Source organism: Chroicocephalus ridibundus, chromosome 5 (genome assembly GCF_963924245.1).
Source record: "Chroicocephalus ridibundus chromosome 5, bChrRid1.1, whole genome shotgun sequence".
Taxonomy (NCBI): domain Eukaryota; kingdom Metazoa; phylum Chordata; class Aves; order Charadriiformes; family Laridae; genus Chroicocephalus; species Chroicocephalus ridibundus.
The window spans coordinates 83,152,530-83,173,219 of record NC_086288.1 but is presented as its reverse complement, the minus strand read 5'-3'; the positions used below and the strand labels follow the sequence as shown (position 1 = coordinate 83,173,219).

At 42.4% G+C, this 20,690-nt stretch overlaps 1 long non-coding RNA gene across 2 annotated transcripts in view; it reads left to right on the top strand.

Annotated features, from left to right (window-relative positions):
• Nucleotides 1-18,012, top strand: part of LOC134516562 (uncharacterized) — a 36,500-nt gene extending 18,488 nt beyond the window's left edge. The window contains exons 3-5 of one of the 2 annotated variants that reach the window (XR_010071360.1): nucleotides 15,137-15,233; nucleotides 15,571-15,704; nucleotides 17,008-18,012. This is a non-coding gene — a long non-coding RNA (uncharacterized LOC134516562). Of the gene's footprint in view, nucleotides 1-15,136; nucleotides 15,306-15,570; nucleotides 15,705-17,007 lie in introns of both variants that reach the window. The other variant, XR_010071359.1, reaches the window with a different exon arrangement.
• The last annotated feature ends 2,678 nt before the right edge of the window (nucleotides 18,013-20,690 follow it).

Below are 20,690 nucleotides of genomic sequence, written 5' to 3'. Positions count from 1 at the left end.
TTCAGTAAGAAGTGGTACCCTATTCATTTTTTAACAAAACAATAGAGACTGGAATATCTTGACTGGCACTGGATTGTAAACCTAATGACACGTTCTTACTTAATCGACACAAAATTGCAGAATTGCTGTATTTGCCAACATTCTTTCCTACCTGGAAAGTGGGAACAGGCAGAACTCCCGGAATCCTGTCCAGTCACTGAATGATTACGCGTCTCCGGTGGCAGCAAGTATTGTTGCTCTGTATTTCTTTTGGTGTAGAGCTGTGTCCCAGGACAGGTACTGCAGCACTTCTACCCAGGTCTGTTATCCTCCTGTGCTGTTGGGCATAAAAGTGCTGTTGGGAATAAAGGGTAAGACCCAGGATTATGTTCCAAAATACAGATTGTGCTTAAAAAGAGGCATCGGGTGCTCTGGAGTTTTCACGGCTCCTGTAGACCCAAGGTTTTTTTTGAGAAAGTTGGTCCTTGGCTTTTACTACAGAGATTCCTATAGTCACGTAAAGGTAAAGAAGATCCCTATTTCATTCCCAATAGTCGTTGTTCAGCAAGAATTATGCTATAGACGTATGCTCAGAAATGTATTGCTTGTAAATGTAATATATACAGTATAGTTTTGTAGTGTAATTGTAAAATAAAATAGAACAGAATAGCCAGATCTGTAGGAACACAAAATGTTTCCATCCTTGCAGAGAGCAAATTTCTATAGGAAGGAGGATTTGGGGGTTTTAAGATAAAAAACCCTAGCTTATCTTGCATAAGGTCTGGTAAGGTACCAGTGTTCCTGCCTGGTAGATGGACCTCTAATCATACGCACTCAGCCATCGTCCTTGTTGTGTACCCACCCACCAGTCTTGTATCGTCAGGGAGTAGTTGGTATGTCCAGCAACCTGCTGAAACCCCGGATTAACCCAAAGAGAGAGCAATGAAAGGCGGAAAAATAATAGTTCTCAAAGTTTTAAGACTCCTTTTGCCATGTGGCTGAAGCCCTGAATTTAGTCACAAATGTTTTCTCTTTCTCTATGCTCGAGAGGAGATTTCTGGAAATCATACTGGGACAAGTCTAGCAAATAGCAGCCTACCTATTTGTTCTCCCCCTCCCCTTAAAATCTCCTGCCTCTCAGTTAACCTGTATGTGGTTACATCATGGCCTTCAGTCTGATTCACGATTAGATGAAGGATGAGGAGACTTTAATGTAGGTGCTGAGGGCATCTTATTACTAAAAGTTGTTGGGATCATTGGAATGAAGTGTTGTTCATCGAGACACTTCTTTTTCCCCTTTCAGCACTTGTAATTTTCTGCTTCTCTGTGCTTATATGTAAATGTCATCATTCTGGAGCTTACAAGTATTTCCAGGCAGGACTGAAGGAGCGGTCATACGAGTCGTATGGTCTCCTCGGGGAACCGGGGGGAAGTTTGACTATGGGCAAAATAATACTGATCTAGTGTGCGACGCCGTCTTGTTTACTCCACTTGAAATATTTAGGTTGTTTTAACAGTAATGCTTCTTTGGGGCATTGCTTGGCCTTTGACGACCAGTTAGGAAGAAGAGAACGAAACGCAGGCTGACATGGGGCCATCTGTTCGCTGTCTGAAGGCAGCCACCTCCCAGCCCTTCAGCACAGAGAGCAGAGAACTCTGGAGGCAGAAACGTTCCCACTAAAAATGTGAGGAGCAACAGGCCTACAAAGGGGTGTCTGAAAAAAGCCCAATGAGAAATCAGGTAGAAATATACAGAGAAGTGTGTGTGATAGTAAAACTCCCTGCGCTTTGATCAGTATGTTTAGCAACTCAGGAAAAGTAGCACTTATATTTTATATATTATAGAAGAGAAGGAACAGCAGGAGCATAAAATACAGAAATGACTGGGGAAAATGGTGTTTTATTATAGTGCACAAAGTAATGTTGGTATTCTAGGATGAAATAGCAAACAACGGGAAAGCCCTCTTAATCATACCGAAGACTGCGCGTGGCGATGTGCCGAGGCCACAGCGTTCCGTGGTGAGAGCAGCAGAGGGGGGAAGTCACAGAACCCTCTGGATAAGTCCTGCTGGCTGCTCGGAGCCCAGCAGCAAAGCCAGGAGAGTTGTCTTGGTCTTGGGGGGGCAAATCGTCCTAACCTCAGTGTGCGGGAACACAAAAAGAGATGACAGAAGCTGTGGAGTTGCCTGAGGTGCCCTTTATGGCAGAGTGAGTAAAATAGCAGAGTAAAATAACCATTACCTGACCGATGCATCTCATAAAGTGCTTTATTCTGTCATCTTATGGAGTGTTGTTTAGCTCATAATTTGTTTTTGAAATGTTTTATTCTATAGCATACCCATAGCAGTTACTGCCATAACTTTAATGATGTTTTAATATCACGAGATTTCATTATAACCGTCTGCTTATTCAGTTTTTGCTGATAAGTGAAGTCAGGATGCCAGCTGTTCTGGTTGAATTACTAAAAAGAAAATTAATATAGTCATCATTCTGTTTTTTTTTTCTATTGAGCAGCACTTAGAGGCTGCAGCCAGGATTAGAGCCCCGTTACAGTAGGTGCTGTATAAACATTAAAGACAACACAACGCGCTGTGATTGTGTAGTTTAATGTTGAAACAAGCTGAGTTTTGTTTACAGTTTCAGGAGGAGAGGTCATGTTTAAATGATGTTGTTCATATTTAACTAATACAATTAATCCAGTCACCCAAAACCTGCATAAAGGCTAACAAACGGTTACCTGTAGGTCTGAGATCACACTGAAAACTCCCTAAAACCTGCTCCGCTCACCTTGTACTGACAGCCCAGGTATCGTATTGCGTGCTCATCTGGGGGTGGGGAAATGGAAGTAAAACAAATTGTCTTCCATCACAAGACAACAGCGAATATGGTAGCACTGTTTTATTTACAGCATAGATGTTTATTTAATCAATTTATTGGTAGCAGCCTAGAGGAAATTGAACCAAGTTGAAAAAATATAGCATTTCATCACATACTGGAAAAAAAGAATGTGTAAAGATACATTGCAATTTATTGAAATTCACTGCACTTTGAGATATATTGCATACCACAGGGAAGATAATTTATCTTTATATCTTATGTTATTATCGTAAGTGTCAAATAGAATTTTTGTTTGTCATATTTCTAAAAAATATAGGCTCCTTTAAGGAAAGCAGTCATCACTGTATATGTGTCTTTGTCATATTTATTTTAAAGTCTTAACCATCGCCTCGCCTTGATTTTTCTTGGAGTGGTAGAAAGAAATTACTATCTTTGTCGCTGTTTAAAAGAGCAAACAACAGCAAACAGGTCAGATCCCTAAAGGTGATTGTAGCAGTAGCTCATCTGGGGCGTGATGTGGAGGAAAAAGGGTGCAGACGCTGGCACTGCAGGGTCTGACATGCACTTGGAACTCCATTGACTTGGAACGCGCCTGTTCTTGGAGTCAGGAACCTTCTCGCATAAAGAAGGTGCTACAAGAGCATTGACGCTCATTTCAGACGTGGCCTTTGGACTTCTCGCGATGACTGCCAGCAAGCTTCACGCTGGGAAACCACCACCATTTGGCTGTATTTTCTGTCTGCTGCCACTGGCAGGTTCCTAAAAAGAGAAAAGAAGAATAAAAACCCACTAACCGCTGCACAGCCCAGAAATAGCAGTGTATGTATAGGCGTCTATCAAGCCAACATCATTACATACAGCTTCTAATGGGTGAGGTATGGATGGTGTCTATTCCATAAGTGAAAAGGCAGTGGTTTTCCCAATTTTGTTATAACCAAACAGTTGAAGCTGAGCACATAATAAATTGGCGCGGCCGAGACATCCTCCCCCTCTTATGGGTGCTGCCACCACACACGCAAGCGTTGGAAGAGCCCCATCCAGCCTTGTCACCGTATGGCACAGACGGTATTTCCACGTGAGTAAATCTGCTTGTCCCATTCCAGGTATTCATAAGAAGCCTCTAAATACCATAAAGATTCTTAAAAAACCCCACCTGAGTCTAGAAGGAGCGAAAACAATTGTCTGTGATTAGTTTTGATGTATAATATTTTACACTTAAGCTTTCTGATGAATAGAAGTGATTTTTCTATTTTTTTCCACTGACAAAATACAGCATTTTGAAGGGTTCTATTTTAAAAAGTGACTAGTCAGTCAAAAATTTACACGGGTTTTTTTTTCCGTGATGAAAGATGTTATTTTTCAAAATACAGGGTTTTTAAAAAAAGATAAGTATTTAGATTTTTCTATTTTTAAGAGAATTGCCATGTCCACATGCATTTTTCTAATTCTTGGTGAAAATGCTACGTTAGATGTCATCATTTTTCATTATGATTTTTGCATACTAAAATGAACTTCTCAGTCATCAAATGGAACTATTGAAGTAAGTCAAACATTTTTAGCTTTGCTTCCTAAAAGTCATTCTTAAATGAGTGAAACATGCCAAAATTTATCTATTCAGAATTCTTCGGGAATTCTGGGAAGCTTCAGAATTTTGCCCATATTTCACTTCTTATAAAAAAATTCCATACTGTTTATGCTGTCATTCACGTTTAACAATGACAAACCTTGGCAAAGGTTTGTCAAACCTATGGCAAATTCCTCACTAGTATCACAAAGACAAAGATGAACAGTGCTGTTTCTTTTCAGTTGCTGGCTACAAGGACAGAAGCTTCCAGTTTATTAGGCTGGGGTCGGAAAGGTCTTTGAGGATCTGTAACAAGCCAAGTAAATGACAGTTTTTCTGCTTTTCGCTTTTGTAAGAAACCTTGCATTTGAAAGAAAAAAATAACTTATATAATAGCTACCTTATTTATTCTTTTTTACCAAACAAAATGTTTAAAAGCGAAGATAAGAAAATAGGTTATTCTTTGCTTTTTTTCATTTTGCATTCAATTGCATATTTTCATATAACTAATTATTTTTTGAAAATGCATTAAACTTTGAAATTATATCATTGCAAAAACATGATGTCATACAGGAACAACAGTTAGCACTGATCACTTGGGAAAAAAATGCAACTCATTTGTATAAATTGATAGCCCAGAGGAACCCAAGAACCGTAAAATAAATATCCATAATATTACAGCAGTCAAATGTAGCTTCCGCAGAAATCACTTCCAGAGCTTAATTAGAAATGGTTATTTCTGACAGAAATCTTGTGGTTCCAATTAACAAATGTAATAAAATATTTAGACTGGGAATTAAAAATATGTTTTCCTTTACCCTTTGAGACAGGACTTAAATGGGAACGGAAAAGGTACAGGGAATTGTTTTATTATTATTTAGTGGTACGTTAATACAGTGCTATACCCAAAAAAGAATCTTCAGTGTAGCAATCTTTTCCTATTAGTGTATGGTCTGTGTTTTCGCAGCGTGTTTACATTACAGCACCACACTGACGCCTTTGATCCCCGCCGTGCTTCCCTCCTCGCTTCCAGCGAGAAGCCTGTGAGCGCTGCGGCCCAGTGCGGCCACTTCAGAGCACACAATGTATTTTCTATATTCAGTTCGGTTTTTTGACATTAACACGCTCTTTAAACAGTCTAATGTGACGCCCATGTACAAGAAGGGTCGGAAGGAGGATCCAGGGAACTACAGGCCTGTCAGCCTGACCTCGGTACCGGGAAAGATCATGGAGAGGATCATTCTAAGTGAGCTCTCACGGCAAGCGCAGGGCAGCCAAGGGATCAGGGCCAGCCAGCAGGGGTTTAGGAAGGGGAGGTCCTGCTTAACCAACCTGATCTCTTTCTATGACCATGTCACCCGCCTTCTGGATGCGGGGAAGGCTGTGGACGTTGTCCATCTGGACTTTGGTAAGGCCTTTGACACCGTCCCCCACAGCATTCTCCTGGAGAAGCTGGCGAATCATGGCATAGACAAGTGTACTCTTCGCTGGGTTAAAAACTGGCTGGATGGCCGTGCCCAGAGAGTTGGGATTAATGGGGTGAAATCCTCTTGGCGGCCGGTCACCAGTGGTGTCCCTCAGGGCTCAGTTTTGGGCCCAGTTTTGTTTAATATCTTTATCGATGATCTGGATGAGGGGATTGAGTGCACCCTCAGTAAGTTTGCAGATGACACCAAGCTAGGTGGGAGTGTTGATCTGCTTGAGGGTAGGAAGGCTCTACAGAGGGACCTGGACAGGCTGGATCCATGGGCCAAGGCCAACTGTAGGAGGTTTAATAAGGCCAAGTGCCAGGTCCTGCATTTTGGTCACAACAACCCCAAGCAACGCTACAGGCTTGGGGAAGAGTGTCTGGAAAGCTGCCCAGCAGAAAAGGACCTGGGGGTGCTGGTGGACGGCCAACTTAACATGAGCCAGCAGTGTGCCCAGGTGGCCAAGAAGGCCAACAGCATCCTGGCTTGTATCAGGAACAGCGTGGCCAGCAGGAGCAGGGAAGTGATGGTGCCTCTGTACTGGGCACTGGTGAGGCCTCACCTCGAGCGCTGTGTTCAGTTCTGGGCCCCTCTGTACAAGAGGGACATTGAGGTGCTGGAGCGTGTCCAGAGGAGAGCTACCAGGCTGGTGAGGGGTCTGGAGACCAGGGCATGTGAGGAGAGGCTGAGGGAGCTGGGCATGTTTAGCTTGGAGAAGAGGAGGCTGAGGGGAGACCTCATTGCCCTCTACAACTCCCTGAAAGGAGGGTGCAGAGAGGTGGGGGTTGGCCTCTTCTCCCAGGGGAATAATGACAGGACCAGAGGAAATGGTCTGAAGCTGCGGCAGGGGAGGTTTAGGTTAGACATTAGGAGGAATTCCTTTACTGCAAGAGTGGTCAGGCACTGGAACAGCCTGCCCAGGGAGGGGGTTGAGTCACCATCCCTAGAGGTGTTTAAGGAACGTCCAGATGTGGCACTTCAGGGCATGCTCTAGTGGCAGACATTGTAGGCTGTTTGTTTGGACTTGATGATCGTAAGGATCTTTTCCAACCATGAAGATTCTGTGATTTTGTGATTCTGTCTGTCAACAAAAATGCCGGCTATTTTTGTTGTGTAACTGAAGAGGAGTACTAATAATGCCATTACAGATGAGTCATTCATAGCCAAACAAATCAACGTCATTTAGTAACAACAAAAATTGAAGATCAGCGTAGCAGAGAAAAATCCAAGAATAACATGTTTGCCTGTGTCAGTCAATCTTACTGCTATTTTGCAAGCCTGCTTGCTCCTCTCACTTTGTCAGAGGTCGTACGGGCAAGAAGGTTTAGGTGAGCATGTCTCAACCTTCATAATTGCAGCACAAACGCTGAGGATGTGTAGAAAACATTTCAATTCTACAGAAGTTCTATTTTGGGAACATTGTGGTAACTCTTGCAATAGCTCCCTGTAACAAGTTTTTGGGGGTTTTGCAAAGGTTAATTTGATGCAACACACAGGACAGTCAGAGGTCAAGCGGTGAATAAATTAGCCCCATGTAGCATTCCAGTGCTGTCTGAACACGTGTTGCAGGGTAACTTCAGTAATATATCACATCCAATTCTCAGCCACCAGTCTTCTGTAAATATTTGATATTTTCCCCTCCCTTACTTACAGCTGATCCAGATGTTCCTCACCTTCTGTCATGATTCCTAATCCCAGGAATTGTCCCACGGTTGGTAACCGCAACAGGGAATCTCGAAGACACTTAACTTTGGTCTTGTCCAGCCAAAGAATTTCTATCTTTTCTTTCCTAATTTCCTGAGATTCTGCGATTTGGGGTTGGTTTTTTGGTCTTGTTTCAGGTTATGTTCGTTGGGCATTTTTGAGGGAATAAGAACAGGGGGCAGAAAGGGAATGGGAATCAGTTAGAATAGTAAATTCTCTTGTCTCGAATCCTCTGATCTTCAATCCAAGTGTCCAGTTTGTTCATTAATACACCTCATCCCTCTGGGATGCCTGGGCCATCAGAAACATTAAGAGAATGTGATGAAATTTATTCTCCCCTAAACCTGAGCCCCGAGCCGCTCGTTTTCCACCTGGCGCAGCTGATTGACACTCTGGCTGACGTACAGCAGGGCCGCATTACGCAGAGTTGTGTGGCGTTGCCGGAGTTGTGTTTCACCAGGCAGACGCAGACCCCATGCAGCAGCTGCAGCTGGTGGCTGGCGGAGCGGTGGGATCCCCCGACCCATGATGGCTGCTTGTGTGCTGAGAAGAAAGATGATTACGAAGATTCCTAAAACTGTGTCTTTTACGGCAGACAGGTAAAGGGACATGCAAATCAAAGGGCTGCTGTCATTCCTGGCCGAAGGCCAAACAGCTTGGAACAATTCCGCAAGGAATTTGAATTGCTCACTCCATCATCTATAGTGGAACAAGACTAATAGTCAAAATTCTTCTTAAGCCATCAAAAATTGATGCCGTGTTAGGCTCAAAATGTTGGAGATCCGTCTTGTGTATTGGGAGTTAAAATACCAGATTGGGATTCTTCTGGCAATGCCTTCGTCTGGTGCTCCGTAACTTCAGCAGCACCGGGAGCTGCAGGAGGCATCGGTGAGTTATTGCAAAGAAGTCACTGGTCATGTAGCTTTGCACCGGGAGAATATTTACTGAAATTAGTGTCAGTGTTAGAGACAGTGAAACCCTTTGGCAGATCTAGCAGGGAATTTAAAAACTAATAATGATATAATATACGTATCTCACCCTCCTTGTCTGTGTAACGTATAAACCTGAGACTCTTGTATCAGGTAAGAGTAAATCTCCCATCTAATCTAATATAAATTTTAATAATTAATTAGTTACAGAAGTATTGAGATCTCTTCTGAAAATCTGAGATGAAATTGGCCAGAGTTATCATTTTCAGAAAAACCTTAGACATATGTATCTTTGACCAGTACAGCTTTCCTATTGTCCCTGAGTGTCTGGACAGCCACACAATACAAGGGCAGTTTTCTTACATGTTTATTAAAGATTATTGATCCTTATTTTCTTTAGATACCAAAGTGCAGTTTGGTCTAAGTGGAGGACTGTGCAGCTGGGGAGATGCTGGCCAAGGAAAGGAAGACCAGAACCATCCAAAGGGATGGGGGGCAGGAGCTGGGGCACTGACACCCCGCAAGCGGAGGGATGCTCCACGCCTAAAGGAGCTACAAGGGAGATGGGGAGGGACTCTGGATCAGGGAGGGGAGCCGTGGGACGAGGGGGAAGGGTTTTACACTGACAGAGGGGAGACTGAGATGAGATGTGAGGCAGAAATTCTTGGCTGTGAGGGCGGTGAGCCCCTGGCCCAGGGTGCCCAGAGAAGCTGGGGCTGCCCCATCCCTGGAGGGGTTCAAGGCCAGGTTGGACGGGGCTTGGAGCAACCTGGGCTGGTGGGAGGTGTCCCTGCCCAGGGCAGGGGGTGCCACTGGGTGGCCTTTAAGGTCCCTTCCCACCCAAACCAGTCTGTGATTCTGTGGTACCAGGCAGGACTCAGCAGGAAGATGCTGCTGTCTTTGCCTTCATCTGCCGCAGCAAGTCTGCACCTAACGTGTTGTCTCCTTGGTGCATCGGCCTTCAGACGGATCAACCATCTTAACAAGCTTCAAAGGTCCTCCTCCGCTCATGGCAAGAACTGGATAATCGCCTGCCCATTGGGTTGTGGCCGCCACCAGGCACTACTCAGGCAAGGCAAAGACACTTCCTTTTACCTGTGCTTTTGAAGGTATCTGCCCGCTCCTCTGAACGAGTTTTATGTCACGCTGGCACAGGAATTCAAGCTCTAAATTATATTAAGATTGAGCATACAGTTTTCTATTGTTTGGGGTTTGTTGGTTTTTTGTTTCTTTTTTAATGTATTACAAAATGATTAATTAAATAAGGTTTGATTATATTAATGTCAGGCATTCACTATCAGACTTCCTACTTTTCAGAATACCTTCAATGATGATAAAAATTGTTCTAGCGAAGGTTTGCTAAAATGTAAATTCCGTGTGTTTACTTCTGCATTTCAAACCTAAATGGTACAAGCAGTTTCCTTTTAGCATTCGCATTCATTCTGAGTTTATTTATAATCTGCTGTGAACAAAAAAATATCTCATTGTGATTTGCCTTCTCTTAAATAGTGGACAATGGAGCCAACACGTAAAACCGTCTATTAGCGTGTCAGTCAGAGTGTTATTGTACTCCCCCAAAATAGTAGGTCTGCTTTGAACAAGACTGTGATTTATGATTCAGAGCCACAAAAACTCTCTTTCTAAGCCAGTAAAGAAGACATCTGGGAAGAGCAGATCTAAACCTATTCAAACCTCAGAGACTTTACCATTTATAAATTCAAATTATCTGCTTTCAGCATTGAAATGGTGTTTCAGAATGACAAAAAGAACTGATCAGTGGTGTACAACAGGCTGACTTAACCACAGGCTTCACTGGCGGCGTGCAAGAGGGGTTTTGTAAATGGGGCATTAAGAATGACTGGTGCTTATCTTGTATTTGGTGTGAGCAAGGAAATAAATTCAAGTAAATATAGATGATAGTTCTTAGGTGGCAGCTCCCTATAAATTTGTGTCTGATATTAAGAATTATACTTCTGAGAAAATTAAGGAACTGTAAAGGCTATTGAATTCAGATTTTAGACGAGGTTTAAGAGCATTGGGGCTTGTCACATAGCAAGTAAACAAAGGCAGCTGAAGGACCTTCAGACACCGGACCACAATGTGGTTGAAACTGAAGCTGCAGAAGCCAGAGCAACAACACGGGCCACAGCTGTCTAGTGTTCATGAGGTGATGGGGTTCTGCCATGAGTCTGGTGCTGTTATTTTAAATGCCTGCATTGCGCTGAGTGTGAGACCTGCAATACTAATGCATCTCCCTTATGAGGAAAGGCTGAAAGAGCTGGGACTCTTTAGCCTGGAGAAGAGAAGGTTGAGGGGGGCCTGATTAATGTTTACAAGTACCTAAAGGGTGGGTTTAAGGAGTGACAGGACAAGGGGCAATGGGCACAAGCTAGAACATAGGAAGTTCCGTTCAAATACACGGAAAAACTTCTTTACGGTGAGGGTGACAGAGCCCTGGAACAGGCTGCCCAGGGAGGTTGTGGAGTCCCCTTCTCTGGAGATTTTCAAGACCCGCCTGGATGCAGCCCTGAGGGATGTGCTTTAGGCAATCGTGCTCTAGCAGGGGAGTTGGACTAGATGATCTCTAGAGGTCCCTTCCAACTCTGAAGATTCCGTGATTCCATGAATTAGGTTTCTGATTCCAGCATATTTGAGGGCAAAACTTTCATTGACTTCAGCTGAGCCAGGAGAACACCCATAAATATTTTTGCATGTTGCAAATATAGTGCAAGTCATAGGAACTACGCATTCTGAGACCTGGCTCAGTATTTTTGAGCCTCTTTCTTGTCTCCCTTTTCTACCTGACCACGCCACAGAATTTCTGCTCATCCCTTTTAACATGATTGTCATACTGTCTTCAAAAAAAAAAAAAAGAAACACGGAAACTTTGGAACTTTGGTTACCTGCTGTCAGACCGACTTCTGAACTCGAGTGAAATTATTTTGTAGAAGGCGAATTGGAGAAACTCACACTGAATTTGTCAATACAAAATGCTAAGTCTTGTTCTGTTAGCGTTGCGGAGGATTTCCCTACGGAGTCCAAGTGCAGACACAACTCTGCTGAGAAATGCACACTGAAACCTACCGCTGGCTTCAAGTACGGGCAGGGTTTTTCCCTGGAAGAGGCATTTCCAGCAGTGACGAATGATGTAGTGGATTCTTTATGTGAGCAAATGGACACTTAGTGTACATAATGGTATTTCCTTAGTATCATTTACCTAAGTTCAAAATGTGTAATTCATTTACTATTTTATAAAATGTTATTTTGGAGTTGCGCCAGAAATTAGAACGAAAATTGAAATGACCATAATATTATTTTTTTAATATGGAGTGCACATATAAATGGAAGGAACCAAATCAAGACATAATTCAGACTCGTTATAAATAGCAGCTTAACACTGAAATGTGCTGATATGAAAAAAAATAAGTACAGGATTAATTATACAGAAAAATAAAGTGAACACATGCAATAAACTAATTAAATGTGAACTTATTCATAGAAAAAGAATGTTTACCCTGTCCAGAGGTAGATTTAAGGTCTACTGATAATTAGAAAATCCTGCTAATAGTGCTACAGGACATTAAAAATTCCTGTACAATATTTCATCAAATGATAGGATTTGAAATACAGGAAACTGCACGCACTTTTCATTCCTTTTAGTACCATGTGCTTCAGCAGTTTTTAGATACACGGCCTTCTAGAAAGCTATATCTTCTGGATGGCACTGGCCTCGCAATATTTCTGCTCTACTCCAGTTCTCCTGTAACAGATTGGATTTGGTAATGAAACCCTTCCAGGCTATTTGGAGAATTTACGCCTCTTCCACCAAATGGAAATTAACTTGTTACATGATCAAAATTCATCAGAACCATGAATTACTAAAAAAAATATTCACCTATTCTCCTGTAAGCGTCCATCCTTGGAGACTTTTGATGTGTAGTTTATGAGAAATACTAACTTTAAATGAAGAAGAAGAAGTTTAGAGTTACGCCAGAAGTTGTGTGTCAAGTAGCACACATCCCGTAAGAGAGCTTGTTGCCAGGCTCTTGGGGAAGATACAGTGAGGTCAGTGAAATCTTTAGAAGTTTTTAAAAGGTATGGAGCTGTAGCCTTTCTTGTTAGACCCAGGTTTGCTTTAGCACAATGTTCTAATTTGCTGCAATCCAAGGCTGCTCCGATGGCTTAATGTGTCTGCTTCTCCCCATCGCTACACGCAGTACTCAAGGGCACCTTGGAGAAAGGATCAGTCATTTCGTGCGCGTCTTCCAACTTTCAGAAAGGTTCCCGGGCTACCACAGGACCACGGTTTTTGTTATTGTTCATATTTTCAATTTTCAGTAATATCCCTGGAGCTTGGCCGTTACAATTATCAGAACAACAGGGAGTTTTTGTCTAATTTTAATCGCAATTGTATTACTCTTTATTATATATATTTATGCAAATTGGTGGCAAAAATAGAGAAGGTCCTGAACTGAAATGTTGATTCCCAATACTCTGAAGCTTTTCAAGTGGTTGAAGTACAGATTCAAATTCTGTGTTTCTCATGAGATTCTAGTTAAAAGGTAATTATTTCTGCCATAATTACTGTTAGTCCCAAACTTCTAAGTATGATTCAACCCTGAAGTCTCCTCAATAGTAAAGATGTGCTGTCTGTCATGATGAAATGAATATTGATGCAAACAGTGGTTCAAGAACAATAACAGTTCTTTTTTGGTCAAAACTTCCGTTCCAGAGACTTCTTGGCAGCGTTTGGAAAGCGCTGATGGAGCTCCAGCCCAGCACCCACAAAAAGCGATGCAGTGTTTTGTGTCAGGTCTGTGCTAAATTGGGTCTCTGAGAGATGTCGGAGCGTTGAAGGGGGCTCGGGCAGGGGCGCAGGGCCACGGCCGTCCCTCCCACCCCTTCCTCCAGCAGGAGCGGGTACAGGCCGTTCCCATCAGTACGCGGAGCCAGCTCTCACTGTAGATCAGAGATGGGAAATGGACCCTGAGCACGACAGCTCCAAGCACACCAACAAGCACTTAGTCCTGAGCTTTTTTGTTTCAAAGAAGGATGGATTATTTTTAACTTTTTTTTTTTTTTTTGCACCCATCTGTGTACTCTGTATTCATCTATCTGTTTCAGGAACAGATGAGAACCTTGTGAAATGAAATAATCTTTATTTTTTCTTCCTTGTTACGCTTTATCCATAAGAGCTTTGCTTTTTTTTTATTCTTGTTGTGCTTTTCTTTCTTGCTAAGGGTTATTTCCGTTTGCATTTAACTTCAGGCCAAAGCCAAGACCCTCTGATTAGAAGGAGTGGTTTTCTGGGTTTCAGAGACACTGGTTTTTTTTAAACCCCTGAGACAACACCACTTACAGAGACTGTTCTGGACCTTTTATGATGTTACATTATAGTGAATTTTATAATAGTTTACTACTACATGCGTTGCTAATAAACACCTCTCCAATAGGAATAGAGAACAGAATACTTTTAGGAACAGAGGAATGTTCCTCTCTAATAGGAATAGAGAATAGAACACTTCAGGAACAGAGGATAGAATACTTCTGTTCTTAAAATGTTGATTACTGTAAGTGATTCAGAAATCCTAATGAATAGTTCTGTATAAGGAAGTCATTTTGAAAATGAATTTTTGGAGTGTGTGAGAACACAAAGCAATGCAGCTTGCTTAGGAGGTGCTGATGAGATCAAACAAGTCCAGCAGAAAATGGAGCTCTTGGACTTGACAGGAATAATTTTGTTAAGTGTGAGTAGATATGACTCCCAAAAAGACTAAGCATCCAAATAAGAGGCAGTTAATCTTACAATAAAACAGTGCTTGAAGCATTTGCAAACATTCATCAAATCCTTTCCGCATGGGCCAGGAATATTTTAGGCTGGATTGTGACTATCCTTTCTGGCAGAGTTCAGGTTATGAATATAAACGGCCTCTAACGAGATGGCTGATGGCGGCAGGTTAGGGGATGCCCTAGGCCCGGTGCTGAGAGTGTGCACCCGTGGCTGGGGCAGAGCACGAGGCATGAGGAGGTCGTCGGCTCCTGCTGGGTGTGCGGCTTCTTATGGCCATGCTTAAATTTAAAAGTTTGGCTGGTATAACTTCCTGGTTGATATACCACAGCTCAGGTCTTCATTCTTATGCATTTCTTCCCTGGGTTAATTTCTTCTGGAGAATTTATTTCTTCTCTGGGCTCAGTCCTTTTCCTCTCGAGCTTTCAGCGAGCCTCCTTTTTCACTCGTCCTCTAAGTAAAAACTTTCTTCAGTATTTCAGGAGTCCTCCAGTGTTGCTGCTGTCCTCTCAAACTCCAGGTGCTGGGGAGGTTGGAGTTTATTTTTTGGTTTGGGTTTTTTGGGGTGGGTTGTCTTCAGTAAAAATAGAAGCCTTTCTTTTCTGCAGGACTTTCTGAAGTTTTCCCCAGAGTGTCTGAGCAAAGTCTTCCAAACAGCTCCTGGCTCCTTACTCTTCTCTTTCAGCTCTGTACGCAGCACACGCAAAAGTTTCTCTCTCCATTTTTTTTCCCCCTCTGTGGAAAGAAAGCCTTCAGAAAGGCTGCCTTTCCCTTTGCTTGCTATCTGCTTGTCTCAAACACTCTTTTGTTTGAAGTATTCAGGTAGTGCTGAGTGAAATGTGTTTATTGTTTCATTTGCTTTCAGGTAAGGCTGGATTGTCTCCTGAGGCCTTGCATTAGAATTTGAGCTATAAAGGATGCTGCCGCCTGCACGCTGAGCCCGTGTGCTGGGATGCCGGAGGGTACGGAGTGCCTGATGTGCAGGCCCTGCTGAGCTCCTCCGGCACGTCTCGCGTCCCCTCTGCCATCCCCAGGTCGGGCAGGAGCCGGGGCAACCACGCGTAGGGTGAACATTGGCGATGCCACAGCCTTGTGCTGAGGCTCTGGGCCCTGTACTGGGAAAAGTGATCTTTTAATTGCCAATTTGAGTCCGGAAATTAACACAGAAAAGAATTGCACCCTGTGGTTTAGCCTGTGAAATGAATACAGGGGCATTTGAACTGCCAACGACTGAAATACAAACGGTTGACTGTTAGGCCTGTAGTTCTTACTGACGAGGGTGTGCTATCCATTCCACAGGAACGCTGCCCTGCTGGCTGCTGTGTGCGTATCCACGGACTCAGCCCGTGTTTAAAACACCATCACTGAGAACCGGCATACAGACACGGGGAGTTACCCCAGACCACCTTTCTCAGAAGCGCGGATTTTGGCAGGTGGGTACACCTGAAAATGCTGCGTGGTAAACACCTGGTTTGGCGAAAGGTTATTTGTTCCATAAAGTTCAATTAGTTGTTATGAGTCATTGTACCTTCTCAGAGGGTGCTGTTTACAGACTGGCAGCCAGGCAGAGGCACCCACTGTTACCTGAAAACCAGGCAACGGTTGGGTATCGGCTGCCGTAACGAGTAGCACAGAGTTTAATCTTCCTCCTGTGGTTCCTCCTCGCCTGTGTCTGCTTTTGTTCCAGGCTTTGCTGCCACCGATCTCTTCAGGGTGTTTTTAAGGCACCCAAATTGATGGTACCAAGGTGAGCCCAACTCCCCCTCACCCAGAATGTTACTCTCAGCCCCATTATTGGTAACGCCTCATGTGTATTTGATATTCTGGAAATGGTGAGAAAAGTCATGGTTTCAGTACTGAGGGAGGAGGATGAAGTTTACAGATGGGGAGGGAGCACTGGAGACCCTGGAGTTCTCATACAAGTATTCAACACATTTTATGTTCCAAATTAATAGCTGATAATCAAATTATTTCACTTTATTCAGCTTTAGTAAAATTTATTAAACAGTGTAATATTTCTAAAATGCTAAACAAGTAAAGAATGTTATTCAGACATCAAGTTTTTTCATAAAGGAAAATAACGCAGACACTTCTGGTAACACGGTAAAAAAAAAATAAATCACAGTACCAGTGGAAGGAGAAAACAATCCAAAAGGAACATTTAACCTTTCCTTTTGTATACACAGGGAAAGAACCCATATGGCTTTAGTCTGGGGTAGTATTGGGTTCACTTTGCTCCAGTGATGGATAAGGATGTGATTATTTGTGACAGATATGAATTTCTTGTAGGTATTTTATACAAAAACACAGAGAAGTGACAAGAAACGTAGTAGGCGTTCGGGCCAGGGAGGAAGTTTAACCTGGGTCTGAGCCAGGCTCAGTTCGGTGGGAGGGTACCAGATGTAGTGGGTTTGTGCCCAGGTGCCACCACAACAAGCACCAGAAATGCTCCCGAATGCTCTTACCTGAATGTTAAAGATCCCCTTCCAGGCATTGCCTCTGCATTTCTAACTTCCCAACATATGAGACATCAGCAAGTCCATATTTTAATAAAGAAATGGAGAGAAAGGAAAGAAGGGAAAGCATCCGATTAAAATTCCTGTGGGAGAAGGCGGTTTCCCTAGAAACACACACACACACACACGTGCACCCACGCTCCCCCTTTCTCCAGCACAGAATTCTTCCTTGTTTTGGGGCTCTCTCCCGTGCAAACTGACGGCTCTCGTGCTCTCTCAGGCGCTCCGAATCGTGTTGGCTGCTCAAGCGCTGTAGGAGGGATCAAGCAGTGACAGCCCTGAGTCCAGGGTAACCAGGTGACAAGTCCAGGTATTTGCTGACGTAGAAAGTTCTTCCACAGGGAAACGCGGATGAAAAATGAAGAGTTTTTCATGAGGTCTCAAATGACTGTAGCCCAGTCTTCTTCCAGAAAAAAAAATGATCACCTGTAAAGCTTTCCAGAGAGATGAGAAGAGGAGGTAACGTACAGAGAATAGGAATACATTTTGCACTTTTAAGTTTATTTGTGAAGCATTATATGACATTAACTGACATGTTAAAGCTCCCATCATCAGGCATTCCTAAGAGTTAAAAGTAGTGATTGCGGCCTTAAAATGTCCTTGATCTGAGCAATATTGCTATTTTTTTTAGTATGTGTACTTACCTTGCTGAGATCCTCCACTTGTATTTTTGTTGCTGTTTTCATTTTTGTATTTTCTGAAAGTATCCACTGGCTTCAGTCTGAAGTAAAGCCCTAATTTTGAACTGCTGTTGCTTGTTCACAGTACTTTTAAACTCTCTTTGCCTTTTTCCTTATGTATAATAGCTTGTCCTCATACAATAGCTGTTTGTAACCAGGAGGTTCTGGTGAAGTTGGAAATTTTTAATGAAAATTTGAACAAGGAAACAGTGGCTGGTGGTTTGGAGTGTCAGTTGGACAGTCTTCATTATGATCACAGGAGGTATAAACCCAAATTAAACATCTTGCAAAATTTCTCTTAAGAATAGTTGCATAAAGACTAGTTGCATAGAAAAGTTGTCAAATTCAGCTCAGTCACCCAAACCTCTCTTGATCTTCTGGCTCAATTCAGGTGATAGACAAAACGATACACCATGTAACTTGTGTTTCCTTTTGTAAAGATGCTTTGATTAACGATTTGGTGAAAGATAACTGCCCACACGCAAGATGAGCCTAACAGTTAGGAAAGTTTAGCTGTAGTATCTATTTAGTAATAAAGGTAAACTTATTTATTAAGAAAAATAAGTCTTTTGTAATTAGAAGTAATCAGTGTACTTCATGTAATCTGGCCGTAAATGACTGCGCACCCACAGGGCTACTTAAATTCAAAACCAATTTGGAAATCTTCCAACTGGAAATTACAATAAATTAAGGTTATTTCTCCAAGGAATGACGTAAACACTTAAGTAATGGAGCTCCTCTCTTTATGTTGAATCACATAAGTAAAATTAGAGCCTGCTTAATTACATCTATTGTTGAATGTTTCGATTGGGCATTTAAATACCTGCAGTGGGGCTCACAATCACATTTCTCCTTGCTAAGCTGGAAACATTAAACCCCCAAGCAATCAGTGCGGGCGTATCTGTTCTGCACAAAGGCAGCGGGAGAAAGGGAGAAAACAGGCCGACTAGTAAAGCTATCAAAAAAAAAAAAAAATCTCAGCCCTACGAATTGTGGCTTTTTTCCATTTCATATTAAAGTATATGTTGCCCTCTATTATATTTTTGCACGTTGCCATTAAAAAACAATTATCAGTTGCTCATAGCAGCTTGCAGTTTGTGTTTTATTTTTTCCAAAAGATACAAGGCTGTAGGAAATAAGGGTAAGCAGGCATTTTCCCTTCTTGTTCCTCCACATCTCAGTGTAATTCTGCAGGGTATACTCTGTCTTCAAAGTAGAGCCTGATCAGTGCGCAGTACGGTGTGGGACCGTACAGCCGGATTGTCTTTAGCCTTCTCTGAACTGCTAAAATGATTATAGGTAAATACTGTAATTTTCTAGGGTGACTACATGGAAAAACTCCTTTTGGTACACAGAATTAGCTTCTTGGCATTTTTTATTGACGTTGTCTTTAATCAAATAGCAAAGTTACTCAGTGTCTCAAGACTGGATTCTTGGAAGTGGTCGTTCAAGCAGCTGGAGTCCTTGACCCTTGACGTGGTTTTGGGTTTCATTCCTGGTAGCCCAGCCCTGATCTGGGGACTCCCGTGGGCTTTCTGAGAGCAGCCCATGCGGGCGCCATGGCTCAGCCCCGGGACACCGTGTGCCCGCCCCGAGAGCAGACGTGGGAGTTCGGGGGGATTCTCTGCTCTTCGGTTTACCCACCGTCCTCCTGAGCTCTGCACTCCACCGTCCTCCATCTTCCGTCCTTATTTAAGACAGCAAGGCCAGAAAGTGCCTTCTTGTGGGGCTTGGAGGGGTGGACGGGAGAGACAGCTCTGCTCTGAGCAGGGGGGATGTACAGCTGCAGCAGGATTTCATTCTGGCCATCAGGGCTTGTGAGCAAGAGATGCAAAGTTTACAAACACCTGTGAATTACACCTTTTTCATGTTTAAACTGCTTTTGCCCATTCAGATACACTGATATGCAATAAGTTGACTCAGGAAATGCAAAGAAGGGACTACATTTGGGTGGACTAGCTGAAAAAGCCTGTGCAAACTATAGTTGATGTTGACAAGTGAACTGTGGAGTCTGTGTTTTATTGAATTTTGTTCAGTTCAATAATGTATGAAAATGACAGGAGGAAATGTATTAAACTTATACATATGGATGTGAATGTCACGCATGAGCATTCTGGACATAAAAAATATCGTCATGACATAAAAAGCATCTTTCTGAGATAATAGTGCTTGATGTTGCTCTCAGAAGTACTTCTATACGCAGACGGTATTAATAAAACAATAGAGTCGAATTTCAACAGGAATTCTATTTAAGTTCATGAATATGCATCCAGGTATTTTCTGCCCCTGGACTAGATATCCATGATTTCCAGTGCCTGCAGGATGACCGCAGTCCTAGGTCGTCAGTTAGAAAGCCTGTTATTCGGAGCAACATATGAATTAGCCAAGACCTCCTACATGGCTGCAAGTCGTGTTATAAGTAACATTCGGTTTTCTGTAGACAAAATTGGATGTTTCTGAATGGTAATTATGCTTTTGCAATACATTATAATTGGACAAATAAAGTTGAAAATGTTTTCCTTTGTATATTTTGTGGAACCAGAACAGTGGTGGGTGAGAGATATTAAAAATACTTGAAATCAATTTCTCTTGCTTATTTCACATGGCATTTTGTGTTTCATTGTGTGTTTGTAATTAGACTTTAGGAGTATGTAAATGATACAATGAGTGACAAAATGTTCACTTTTTAAAGACACATTCTTATTATAGTAACGTTTAACAACTGAGTTAAAATTATTTTTAAAAGCTTCCTTTGCTCTGTACAATAACAAAACAAGAAAAAACGTTAGACAAGATGCATTTCAACCTTGCTTAGCAATTAAAAATTCAAAAAAATATTTAAATCCCTACTTTATGAGTGCATGAAACATGAGGATTTCAGAAAATGGAGGGAAAAGAGACTAAATCCATTCATTGTGCAAAGATGATGAAGGACTAAATTTACTTAATCCTTGCTAAAGGGTTTGCAAAGTCACTCTTTATTTTATCTCAATGGTACTTGCTTTGTTGAAAGAAAAAAGGTGCACCGTTGGCTTTGGCAGAAACCAGATTTTTTTCCCCATGAGGTGCGAGAAATGTGGAGATTTCATTTATTTTCTCAATAGGGTGCTCATTATAAGGTACTAGAAAGTTCCTCCAGATCTGTACTCAAATAAATTTTCCCTAGTCAGTATTAAGCGTCATGATGACATTCTGGGTTCCAGGAACCAAATTCTGCTTCTAG